Raw genomic sequence first — 13,038 nt, forward strand, 5'->3', positions numbered from 1 at the left:
ACAGGTGGTTGGCTCAAGATAGCTACGCAGGACAGGGACCGGGCCCTTGGTGGCAGCAGGCATGGCTCATTGCCCGGAGGGATGGGCATTTGAGTGCCTCAGGACCCTTAAGAGAACAGCTCACACCGAGGCGCTCAGGGAGTCAGCTCAGCATATCTACCAAGCTCCACCCTCTGCAAAGTCGTGCTTGGTACCCAGGGTGCGAGAATGAGTCAGCCAGGATCCCAGCCTCTGAGATGCTGTTGACAAAAACAAATCAAGGCAAGGGAGCAACACCTCTGCCACACACTCGGGTTAAGATGCGGCCTCGGACCCTGGCAATTCTGTTCCCAGGATGACGCGCTGCTTGAAAGATCCACGCCAAGAGGCCGGTTCTAGAAATCCTGGCATGCTTAGTTACAAGCAGTATCTGATCACACACCAGGATCACAAGTTTCTGACATCAAGCATCAGGGAAGCTGAGTGTGACAGTTCATTTTATGTGCCCGCTTGGCTAGACCACGGTACCCAGGTATCCAGTTAAGTGCACTTCGAGATGTTTCTCAAAGGGTATTTTCTAGATGAGATTAACATCTACATCAGTGAACTCTGAGTAAAGCAACTGATGCTCCACGACATGGATTGGGCCTCAGTGAATCAACGGAAGGTCTAAACGGAAAAAGCCTCGAGGTCCCCTGAGAGGAGGCAATTCTGCCAGCAGAGGACTTTGGACTCAAGTGCACTATCCACCCTTCCCTGGGCCTCCCGCCCGCCAGCCTATCCTGTACAGGGGGACTTGCCAGCCTCCACAGTCACATGAGTGCCTTAAAACAGATATCCAAGGAGCTGAGCTGATCTTGCTCACCTAATACAAAACTCCATTGTTAATAGCCCCCTTGAGTAAAACTGACTTAACATTTTTTAAATATGTAATAAATCAATGGATGGATGGATGGGTGGACGGATGGATGGATACATCCTGTTGGTTCTCTTTCTCTGGAGCACCCTCATCAATAACATCAAATAGCAGAAATCCACATATTCAATGGTATGAGTGGAAACAACCAACCCAACCGACTGCAGACATGGGGGAGAGTCACATCCACTCAGAAAGTGCTGAGCTCCCAGACAAGAGTAAGCAGAGACATGGGAACTAGAGGTGAAAACAAGAGTCGGGAGAAGAACAGGTGTTCCCCTTCTGCAGCGGTCGCCACAACATCAACACCCACCTGCCAGCTCCAACCAGGGACCAGGGGCAGGATCTGGACCGCCGAGCAGCTTCTAGTCTCTGGCATCATTCTCAAGTCTCAGAGCTGCTGGGGAAGAAAGCAAACGGCATTCTCTTGAGTCCACCGCACGGGTCCCAGGAAAGCTTCTGACTTGCCTTGGCTCCAAGAATGAATGAAGTACCCGGTGAGGAAGGACACTGCAGGCGCCAACCTGGACAGCACCAGCCTTCTCGCCTCCTCCCCTCGTCTGACCCTGGTGTGCTGCTAGGTTGGCCATGCCACGAGTATTAGCTTATGGGAGTTCCCCTCGAGGCTCAGGGGAAACAAATCTGTCTAGTGTCCATGAGGACTCAGGTTCCATCCCTGGCCTCACTTAGGGGGTTAAGGATCCAGCACTGCTGTGAGCTGTGGTGTAGGTCGCAGATGCGGCTCGGATCTGGCATTGCTGTGGCTGTGGTGTGTAGGTCAGCAACTACAGCCCCAATTCGACCCCTAGCCTGGGAAACTTCACATGCCATGGGTATGGCCCCCCTCAAAAAAAAATGTTTCCCCGTAGCTGCGGAGTCGAGGAGGGAAATGGGTATTTTCCCAAAGCAGGATTTAAAGCAACCTGGATGAGGGCTCAGGGCTGAGAGGCCTTTGGAGGGCGCTCTGGAACCCGTTCCGGTGTGGGCCATCCATCCCCTCTCGCTTATGCATATGCATGAGTGTCATGGATATTCATGAGCACCCCCTCAACCTCACGACAATAACATGATTCCTTTGGTTGTTAAACAGCTTTTGAACATCAGTGGTCGTCGGCTGGGTCGGGAGAGGAGACTGGAAAGGAAGCACACACGTCTGTTCCTCGGTCTCCTGACAGCAAGACAGGGCTAATATTTACCCATTGTAGCTAAAATCTGAAAGGTTCAGCGCCTTTGGGGGGCAGCTGCTGCATTCCAAATGCAAGCAGGACCCCAGAGGCGCTACTCACCTCCCCCCGGCTGTTTGGAAGGAGAGACTGGGTTGAAATCGCATTTCTGTAAATAGAACTCTGCTTCAGAGAGTTTTTCTTAAAACATTCTTTTATGACTGGCTTGTATGGGGTCAAGAGGGCTCTTCCCACTTTAAGTGGAGGACAAATGCAATCAGCAGAGAGGATGTACTGCAAACAGACCCTTACACAAACAGAGGGAGGCTCAGAATTTACAGCAGTGGGTCATGCTGCTTCTCTCCCCTTGGAACTCTGTTCCCTCGCTTTCCCCAGCTGACTGTCACCTGTGAAAGTCACAAGAACACGCCGTAACCAGAAAAGAGCTAAAGAGCCGAAAACCCATGCGTGGTTCAAGAGATGCAGAGGAAAGCAGAGGACTTCAGTAAACAGGTGTGGGGGTGCAGAGAGCCACAGAGCTGCCTCTGGAAGCGTCTGTGGACAGAGGTCAGCTTCTGTCACTACAAAATCCAGGTTAAACTAAGGGAGGCCCTGGTCACACATTTAGGTAGCATCTGCCCACAGCGCAGGAGCCCACCGTGTCTCTGGATGGTGTCTTCTCGTCGTGCTCTGGATGGCACCTTCTGGGAGAAGCTTCTCCAGCTTCACCTTGAACCCTCCCGCCTCCCAGATCCACCCCAGACTTCCCACACTTCAGGCACTGCCTTCTCTCCTCTGATTTCTGCTGTCTCTCTACCACCAGACACTTGAACTCCTGGGAAGAAGAGGTTTCCCCGCCACACACAGCCTCAAGTAAATCCTTGCCGGGTACACGCTGAACTTTGTTTTTAAGACATAAAATGTGAAATCCTCGACTGGGGGGGAGGGCTTTGTTTGATTGGTTTTGGGGTGTTTTTTGTCTTTTTAGGGCTACCCCTGTGGCATATGGAGGTTCCCAGGCTAGGAATCGAATCAGAGCTACAGCTGCCAGCCTACACCACAGCCACAGCAACGTGGAATCTGAGTCGTGCCTGGGAACTACACCACAGCTCAGGGCAATGCCTGATCCTTAACCCACTGAGCGAGGCCAGGGATCGAACCCACATCCTCATGGATACTCATTGGGCTCAGTACCACTGAGCCACAATGGAAATTCCTTATTTTTTTTAACATAGTCAAATGTTTAACTTTTCCCACTGGTGTTTAAACTTCTCTAAGTGTTGCTGGTCCACACTAAGATGTGAGGCCCTGCCATTTGTGAGACTTGGCAGGTTTCAGAAAGAACACAACGTGGCTCTCCTAAATAGCCAGGGGACTGAGTACACACAGAACCCCCTCGATTCAGGGAGGATGGACAGGAGCAGGGAGCACCTCCAGGACAGAACAAAGTCATGCCGCTCAATCTGGGGCATATCTGGCAACGCTCAGTCTCCAATCCTGATGGTCCAAGCCAATTAACTGCTACCAGGCAGGCCTCTCGGCATCTTGCTCTCAAACCCATCCAGGCTTGAGGGCCAGCATGGGGCTGCAAACCAAGAATGGCACCTGCAGCTGTAAGACCAGATGTTAAGGGACTTCAGGGTAAACTTTGCAGTATTAAAAAATGTTTTCAAAAAAAATGAAAGAAAAAAGTTAAGCATGCTATCTTGGCTGGTATCCTTCAGAATGACTTTGAAAGCTTGGTGGTAAAGTAGAGCCTTCGGGAATTTTTTTCCCTTACGCCTCCCCCAGAGTCATTGAAAGAAGATGTCAAGCTGGTGGGATGTCACCTAGCCAGCTTCCATACTGGGGACGGAGGCAAGACCCCAGAGAATCGAACCACCAAACGCCACGAGGGGCAAGCACGCCTTCTCTCCTCTGCCCCCCATGCATGTTTTGTTCGTGATTCCAGCAGAACCTGGAAGACAGGACAGAAAACAAGAGCTCAGTGAAACCACCCAGCTAGTGGGTCTGTAGTAAGCAGAGTGACTTGTAGCTCAGACCGTTCACTTCAAGAGCAGTTTTTCTGAAGGGTGTGAACTGAGGGGTGTGAACATGAGTCCAAGGATAAGAAGAGCAAGGATATTTCTTAGCTGTAGGTTTGATGGCCTCGGAGGGTAACGTGAGCACTGGTGCCAGTGTTGGGGGAGGGGAAAGAGGGCAATTGTCCGTCTTGCTCATTCCAAGCGCTCAGTCTGACATGTCCCAACAGCCCCTCCTGTGTCTACATCCAACTTTCAGCAGAACTGGTCTCAACAACACTATCTGACCTTTCAAAACTCAAAGAAATAGCATCCACCCCAAAGTCAGGGTAGCACCTAAAATTTTTTTAAAGAAAACTGTGTAAAAATACATCCCAAACAACGTGGCCAGAGGGGACCAGTGAGCAGCTCAGGAAGGAGATGGGAGGAAGGAGCTGGGACCAACGTGAGGATGCGGCTCACGGCAGGCAGCCCATCCCTGCTAAGGGCCAAAGGACCAAGTGGGAAAACTGCTACCATCTTCTCTCCCTCCCGGAAACAGGCAGTAGAACTCCCTTCTCCAAGGAGGTACCTTCTAGTCCTGACAGCCCAGACCAAGGGCACAACACTGGCCTGCACTCAGTCCATAAACACTAATTAGGCACCTGCTATTTGCAGATTGTCGTGCTGCAGTCTGGACATAGCACACCACATGCAAGCAGACTGGGGCTGCCCTCAGGGCAGTGTGGGTGGGCTGGGGATATAGACGTTTAATAAGTAATCACACAGAAGTTTCGATGCATACTCAGGTCCTTCAAGGCCACAGGGGTGTCCTGTGCTTGGTGATCACTTTCCCTCCTAGACTCGGGCCATTCTCGCAAGCAAGGAAAGCTTGGCAATCACAGCTAAGGCCTTCCTCTGCACAAACCTGCCCATGCAGGGCTTCTGGCATCTGAGGATCTGAGTTCCAGACCACCCTGACAGCTGGGGCCACCACTCCTGGGTTGCCCCTCCTACAGGTGACACCCGCAGCTGGTCCAGACCCTCAAAATGGTCAGATCCTCTGGCTCGGCGGGCACAACCTGCTCAGCGCCCTGTCCCCAGCCCTACTGATCTCTCTTGGACATGATGGCTGCATAGCCTGTGTCTCAGAATCTCGGTCAGCTTGCCCATTGCCCCTGCCAGATTAATCAGCCTCAAACAGCACCCTTCTCTCACCATTCTACTCCTCGAAGGTGCTGCACGATTCCCAGGCAGGCACCAGCCCATCCAGTCATATTTCTCTTCCACACCCATATTATAACCTCTACCTTTGAAAAAAAAATGTTGTTGAGTGATGATATAGCCACTTTACAAGTTATCTCCCTTACCTAAATAAATTAGATAGACCTCTTCATAAGCCCCCTTTCTCTTCACCCCTTCCCCACACCCCAGGTTATTCCTGCCTCAGGCTTTAGTTTCTTACCTGGAAGGCTGTCCCCCATCTTAACTCTTGATGCCCTTCAAGGCCTACTCAGGGCTTGCCTCTTCTGGGAAGTCTTCCTACACTGTTCTCATAAATGGTGACCTGGCCAAAATCCCATTGTGAACAAAGGCTGTTCCCACAGCATCCAGGATACAGAGGTAGCAGGAGAGCTGCCTGAGGCAGCCCCAGGGCCCTGCCCTCCTCTCAACCCCAAGGCCTCCCTCGGCCTGGGAATTCCTCAACACAACCATCAAAGAACCAGAAATTAGGAGCCCATACCTGAAGCCAAAAGAGCCAGGCTCAAGAGGTGTAGACATTTTAAGTTTGGCTTCTACACCTTCAGGGAATTTTACCAGCCCCTTTGCTGGCCCCTCTCCCTCTGCTCCCCATCTAAATGCTAGAGGGCCCCAAAGCCCAGGGCTCTCAGAACCTTCTCATTCGCCATCTGCCTCAGCCCCTTGGGGGTCTTGTCCAGAGCTGTGGCTTTAAACGGCACGTAGGTGCAGGTGGCTTCCGCGTCTGCATCACAGGACCAGACCTTTCTCCTGAGCTGTATTCAGGGTCAGAGATGGAAGCTCCTCCTCAGTGTCTCCACGTAGAATGTCTAAAGTTCAGCATGTCTGCAACTGCACTCTCGATACTCTCTTCATTCCCACCTCTTGCAAAATTCATTCCTCCCGCAGGCTTCTCCATCTCAGGAAAGAACACCACCGTCCCTCTATCCAGCTGCTCAGGATAAAAATCTAGGCATCCTCCATGATGCCTCACTTTCCTTCAGCCCCACAGCCAAACGACTGGCCACTCCAGGCAGCTCCAACTCCAAAATACATCTTGAACCCAATTACCTCCACTACTCTGCATTGTTCTGCTTCACTCACCGGCATGCCTGCTGAGAAACACTGCCTCCACTGTTCCTGCTTCCGGGCTTGTCTGCTGTCCATTCTTCACAGAGGAGCCAGAATGATCAGAGGCCCTTACTCTAAACCCTGAGCCCCCCCCCCATGACCCTACAGTCCCATGTGATCTGTCCCAACAGTTCCGTAACCTCAGTTCCCATCACACCCCTTCTGCTTAGCCTTCTCCTGGTCCTCAAACACACCAAGCTTAGCCAAACCTCAGGTTCTTTGCACGAGCTGATCCCTCTATCAAGAGTTTGCAGCCGGAGTTCCCGTCGTGGCGCAGTGGTAAACGAATCCGACTAGGAACCATGAGGTTGCGGGTTCGGTCCCTGCCCTTGCTCAGTGGGTTAACGATCCAGCGTTGCCATGAGCTGTGATGTAGGTTGCAGATGCGGCTCGGATCCCGCATTGCTGTGGCTCTGGCATAGGCTGGTGGCTACGGCTCCGATTAGACCCCTAGCCTGGGAACCTCCATATGCCACGGGAGCGGCCCAAGAAATAGCAAAAAGACCAAAAAAAAAAAAAAAAAAAAAAGAGTTTTCAGCCTTCTCATCTCCACATGATGGCCTTTCTCTTGTCATTCAAACCTATACTTAAATGTCACCTCCTCAGAGAAGCTATCCCAGATCATCCAGTTTAAAGTAGTTCCCCATGTCTCCCTCCATCTTTTTTTTTTTTTTTTTTGGCAGTCCCACAGCATATGGAGTTCCCAGGCCAAGGATCAGATCCAAGCCACAATTTTGACCTTCACTGCATCTGCAGCAATGCCGTATCCTTTAACCCGCTCTGCCAGGCTGGGGATCAAACCTGCATCCCTGCGCTGCAGAGATGCTGCCGATGCTGTTGCGCCACAACAGGAAATCTTCCCACCATCATTTTTGACTCAATGTCCCCACTTTATTCTATATCCATGTAACAACCACTCCTTAAAGGCATCTTATTCATTTAGGTATGTACTTGTTTATTGTCAGTATTGTCATTGGAGGGTAAGCTCCAGAGGGCAGGTGGGCTTACCTGTCACGTCCACTGCGGCATCCCAGTGCCCAAGACAGCACCCAACACTTCACAGGCACTTAACAAATGTGTGCTGGATTATGTCCTGAATTCTGTAACATGGTCTCTAGGCTAAGTCCTGCCAGGTAACAGTTCTGGTCTGAACAGAGGAAAAAACACAAACTGGGTTGGAGCTTCCAAAACCAAGTTTGCAGGGAGATGCCTTCCCCACCATAACCTTATAGTGACTGGATTTCTAGGAAGAGCAGACTCGAGCAAAGGACGAGCCAAGACAGCCAGGGAGCACCTCAGCCACAGAGCTGTCCTCATCCCTAGGAGAAGTCACCAGCCACCAGAAGTCCAGCAGGGGGAGGGCTCATCTGCCACACCGTCCAACAGAGATATAAGATAAGCCACAAACAAGAGCCAAACAGAGAACAAGGTATTGTCTCATGGCCACATTTTAAAAAGAGACAAGGAAACCTGGGAAATGAGTACCAATAACAGATTTTATTTAACCCGGCCTATCTCAAATATTATCATTTTAATCCATATTAAAAAAAATGATTGGCTGTTTCACATATTTTCTTTGTACCAAGTGTCCAAACTCAAGTATGTATTTTATTTTATTTTATTTTATTTTATGTCTTTTTGCCTTTTCTAGGGCCACTCCCAAGGCATATGGAGGTTCCCAGGCTAGGGGTCTGATCAGAGCTGTTGCTACAGGGCTACACCAGAGCCACAGCAACACGGGCTCCAAGCCATGTCTGCGACCTACACCATAGCTAACGGCAATGCCGGATCCTTAACCCACAGAGGAAGGCTAGGGATCGAACCCACAAACTCATGATTCCTAGTGGGATTCGTTAACCACAGCGCCACAACGGGAACTCCTCAAGTGTGTATTTTAGGCTTACAGGATATCTCAATTTGCACGAGCCACCTTGCAAGTGCTCAATAGCCACATGTGGCTGGTGGCCACCCTGTTGGACAAAGTGGGTCCAGGATAACTGAGCATCACCGGCGGTAGATGTGAGAACAGCATTAGGTCACATCTGGGATGCATTTTGTTCTCATATGTTGTTTTTATGGGATACACGTTTTTCTGCATTGAGATCAAAACACAGAGCCTGTGTTAAATTATCTTCCTTTCCCCTACATTTCTGCCCAAGACGCCTTCGCAGTGCCTTGAATTCACCGCACGTATAAGTGACGAGAGCCGGCCCTCCCAGGCCCAGGCACAGAAGCAGCTTCCCCCATGGCATTGCTCGGATCAGCCTCCTGTGTTTCCTGGCTCCAGGTCCACCACGAGACTCTCACAGTTTATTAACTGACTTTAATAGGGATCTGCTTCTAATAGGAGAATTAATGAATCCTATAAACCAGCTGCAAAGGGTGAACGCAACTCCATTCCAGAGAAGAGGCTCATTTGGAAACCGGAAAGTGTGGAGGAATCCCACACTTCATATTAACAAACCCCAGCCCTGGCTGGTCAAAATCTCCTCCAACAAGCTTATTTCTTGGGCTAAACACCACACCCAGGGGCCATGAAAGCAGGGGCTGTCACCAACAAGGACAGTGACAGCCTACTGAAGAGAGAACACACACCCTGACACTCCTCCTCCGCAGGCTTGCCTTGCAGAGCGAACCCAGGGCAGAAGAAGAAGGAATGCAGCAGGACTGAATAGGGGGCATGTTTCCTGGGGCTGGATGGGTCTCAGCACGAGGCTCGGTAGGAGGGAAGGAGCGTGTGCAGGAACAGAGGAGGTCAGATGGTTAGGAAGCCGCACTTGGCTTTATGTTTTTACATTTTTATTTTTTTAATCTTTTTAGGGCCACACCTGTGACATATGGAGGTTCCCAGGCGAGGGTTCCAAATGGAGCTGCCAGCCTGCACCCCAGCCACAGCAATGTCAGATTCGAGCCGCGTCTGCGACCTACACCGCAGCTTGTGGCAACGCCGCATCCTTAACCCACTGAGCGAGGCCAGGGATCGAACCTGCAACCTCATGGATGCTAGTCAGACTCGTTTCCGCTGAGCCACGATGGGAACTCCTGTACTTGGCTTGAAAAAGCGAAGTCTTCCAGGGTTCCGTGGGAAGAACGTGTTCCTCTCTTGGAAGCCAAAACAGACAGGAGTTGGGGGGGGCGGCGGGTGCGGTTCGTGGCCAACCTTGATTCTGTGCCAGCGGCCCTGGCGCACAGGGAGGACATGGCACCAGCCAGCCCAGAGGACAGGGGAGAGAACATTCAGATAACTCAGAGGAACAGAAAGTTCCACTACTGTCATGAAAACATAAGAGCCGGAGAGGGCCCTGGCTGTGAAAAGGGGAGTCTGGGGGCAGCATAAAGCCAGCGGCTCTGTCAAGAGCACAAGTTCAAGGTGGTCAGGATGCCTCAGTCTCCGGGTGCACCCACTTTCAAGCGTCAGGTGCTACAACAAGAGAGATGGTTTCAAAGCATCTGAAAAATCAAGCAAGGAACCTCAAGCATGAGGACAAGCAGAGCTCAGTAAGGAAAATTCTAATCTGTGCCTGAGCCTTGACAGTTTCTCAGACTTTGCTCGAATTTAGTTCCCACTGGACTGAATGCACGTATGTGTGTGTGTGTGTGTGTGTGAACGCGGCTTCACACACGTGCTCCTCGGGGCCAGGAGCACACCCAAACCAAGGCCAGGACCCCACCCCGACCAACTGAATCAGAATCTCAGCAGGTGCAAGGGGCCTCGTTGTCAACAGGTGGTTCTAACCCGCAGCCACGGTGGAAAACCACTGCTCAAAGGGCCTGAAGCAAGACCAGGGCTGACAGCGACAGAGAAGAGAATGGCCACCCCCAGAGCAGAGAAGCTATAACCTGCTGGGCCACCCAGGGGGTTACGGAGCCCCAGGGTGGGTTCCTCTTACTGGGAATGTTCTAGCAATGACTGAATCATGCGGTGAAGATTCTTGAATTACTCTTTGGTAAATTTTAGTTTCCAAGAGAAGTGAAAAACAAATGCTTTGTGATTGTTTTCATGGGCAGGTAGCACTTTCCCACTTCCTAACCCAGGACTGGGGCTCTAGAGAATGCCTCCTGCCTTATTCCCATCTGAGAGGTAGACAGCTGAGACAGCTACCTTGGGTCAAAAAAATCTGGGGGTTCTGGGCTATTTCAGTGGCTTGTGGGAGGGATGGCACAGAATACTTGAAAGATGTGGGATGTGGCATAGTTTTAAGGGTGATTGTTCTTGTGTGTTGTTTTATGCCAGGTTCCCCAAACTCGGCTGGACATCAGAATTATCTGAGACTTGGAGTTCCAGTTGTGGCTCAGTGGGTTAAGGACAAGACACTGTCTCTGTGAGGATGCGGGTTCCATCCCTGGCCTCACTCAGTAGGTTAAGAATCCGGCATTGTCATAAGCTGCAGCTGCAACTCCAATTCGACCCCTAGCCCAGGAACTGCCGTAGGCTGCAGATGCGGCTGTAAAAAGAAGAAGAAGAAAATAAAAGAATTATCTGGGAATCTGGCTTTAAACCACACACTCCAAGGCCCTGCCTCCAGATTTACCCAAACAGAGTGTTTGAAGGTGAGGTCTAGGAATGGTACTTTTTAACATTTTCTAGGTGTTTCTGGCACAAAGTCAGATCGAGAAACCTTGGGTCAGGACTCCTCCCCTATCCAAAAGCTGGGAAGGCCTAGGTGATTGCCCCAAACTGAAATGACCTGAAAACCCTGTCCTCCTGGTAAGACGACTCAGAAATGCACCCAAGGGAGACCCCCACCCCTCTAGGGCTGGTCATGCCACCCCGAGCATTACCAAAGCCAAGAGACACTCTGGCCTGACATTTACAAAGACCCGGAGAGCCGTGTCAGACAAAACCTAATGCAGTGCTTGTTACACAAGACAGAGGAGGCAGGAAGGAGGGAGGTAAGCGGGCCTCTGAGCAGCAAGGAAACCTCCCTCGGGCCTTAAAGAACAAAGAAGACCTGCATTTACAGGCAGGAGGGGCAGCACCAGCAAGGAAGGTACACCCGGGGAGCTGGCCTGTCCCAAGAAAAGGATGCTTTTGAGGCCGATGGGCTCCCGGGGGTAGAGGGAGACCTTGAAATGTGGGGCTCTGGGCTTCAGCTCCAGCTCCCCAGGAGCACCCCAGGAAAAGCCAGGCCCAGCAGAGAGCAGGCAGGTGGGCGAATCTACACGGTCCCGTTGGCTTGCTTAGGATGCAAGCTGTCTCAACTCTGCCGATTCAGATCTCGCCAAAGTTGGCCAAGCTTCTGCCTGCTCATCATGCCCCACCCTTCCCCACTAGAGACACAAAACTCAGAGAAAGCCACTCACAATGAGGATGCTGACCCGGCACTCCACGGAGCCTGCGGGATGGCCCAGGGATGCCCTCCCAGGCCCTGGACTCTCAGATAACCCCCGGGGCAGGGCCCGCACCACCCTCCCCACGGCAGCATCTGAATGAGAAATGTTGGGAGGATGAAATAGGCCAGGTCTCCCAATCCCACGAGTGTCATTCTGAGTGGAAAATAACATTACAAGCTGCTGTGAGGTCACTGGCTAATTAGGTGACATGAATGACTAAGTAGATTTTAAAAGCCACGTACATCAGTGATGCCTCCGACTGAGGCGCTGCCCCTTCCTCGCTTATCTGAGACCCAGACACTTGGAGACAAGGCCAGGGCACTTCCACTTCCTCTGACCAGGAAGGCCTGGTCCCTGGTGCTCAGCTGACATTCTGAGCCAACCTGGCAGAAGACACAAGATGCCCCCATCCAATCCCCGTCCACACAGCCCTCCCTGCTGCCCACGGATCCCCAGGCCCAAGGCCACCACCTCGCACACCCTTTCCAGGGGCCTCCTCATCACTTCCTGGGCCAACCTGAGAAAGCAACAAACGCTTCTAGAAACACAGTCTCGTGCTGTGTGGCGGCCCATCCCCACCCTGTGTAAATCTACTTCTACAGGAAAAGAATTGAGTCGCATCAAATCCTCCAACAAACCCAGAAGCTGGTCTATTATCATCCCCATTCTAGAGGTCGCACAGCCAGGCAGAGGTGGAGCCACGATGTGTGCACCTTGCCTGCTCTGATTCCACGCCTGGGCTCTTGTGATGATGACCAGAGCCCCACTGCATCCATCAGAGTCGAGTCAGGGACACAGAAACCACACCAGGTCCTCCAGGAGGAGGAGATTTAACAGCGCGTGCGTACTTGGGTGCTGGGACAGCACGAAGGGGAAAGGCAGGTGACCCAGAGATGAGGAAACGCCAGGGGCCAACCCCTCCCCAGGGGCTGGGGACACAAAGGGAGGAGATGAGGTTACCCAACCTGGGGACAGAGAGGAGGGGCTTCAGTCTCAGGAGGTGGGAGATGGAGGAGGGGCCACCCAGGGGCTGCCCATCCCGGAAACCCCACTGGAAGGAGAGGGAAGTGCGTGAGATGAACCCACCAGGTGGCCTCCAGCAAGGAAGGCTGGGGAGCATGGCCTGCTGACGAGCTCGCCCAGAAACACTCCAGATGGCGGGTGAAGCTGAGAGACAGCAAATTAGGATGTGCTGTGATTTATATAGTGCCTGACCCAGGGCTCAGGGCTTGCAACCCAATGCCACATAACCCTCCCCCAAACCTATGACACTGGT

The 13,038-nt window shown here is 51.9% G+C and overlaps 1 long non-coding RNA gene across 1 annotated transcript in view; it reads right to left on the bottom strand.

Annotated features, from left to right (window-relative positions):
• LOC110259480 overlaps positions 472 to 13,038 on the bottom strand; it is a 181,146-nt gene continuing 168,579 nt past the window's right edge. The window contains exon 4 of the long non-coding RNA XR_002341906.1: positions 472 to 1,295. This is a non-coding gene — a long non-coding RNA (uncharacterized LOC110259480). The remainder of the gene's footprint in view (positions 1,296 to 13,038) is intronic.

The sequence above is a fragment of the Sus scrofa genome, chromosome 2, assembly GCF_000003025.6.
Source record: "Sus scrofa isolate TJ Tabasco breed Duroc chromosome 2, Sscrofa11.1, whole genome shotgun sequence".
In the NCBI taxonomy this organism is placed as follows: domain Eukaryota; kingdom Metazoa; phylum Chordata; class Mammalia; order Artiodactyla; family Suidae; genus Sus; species Sus scrofa.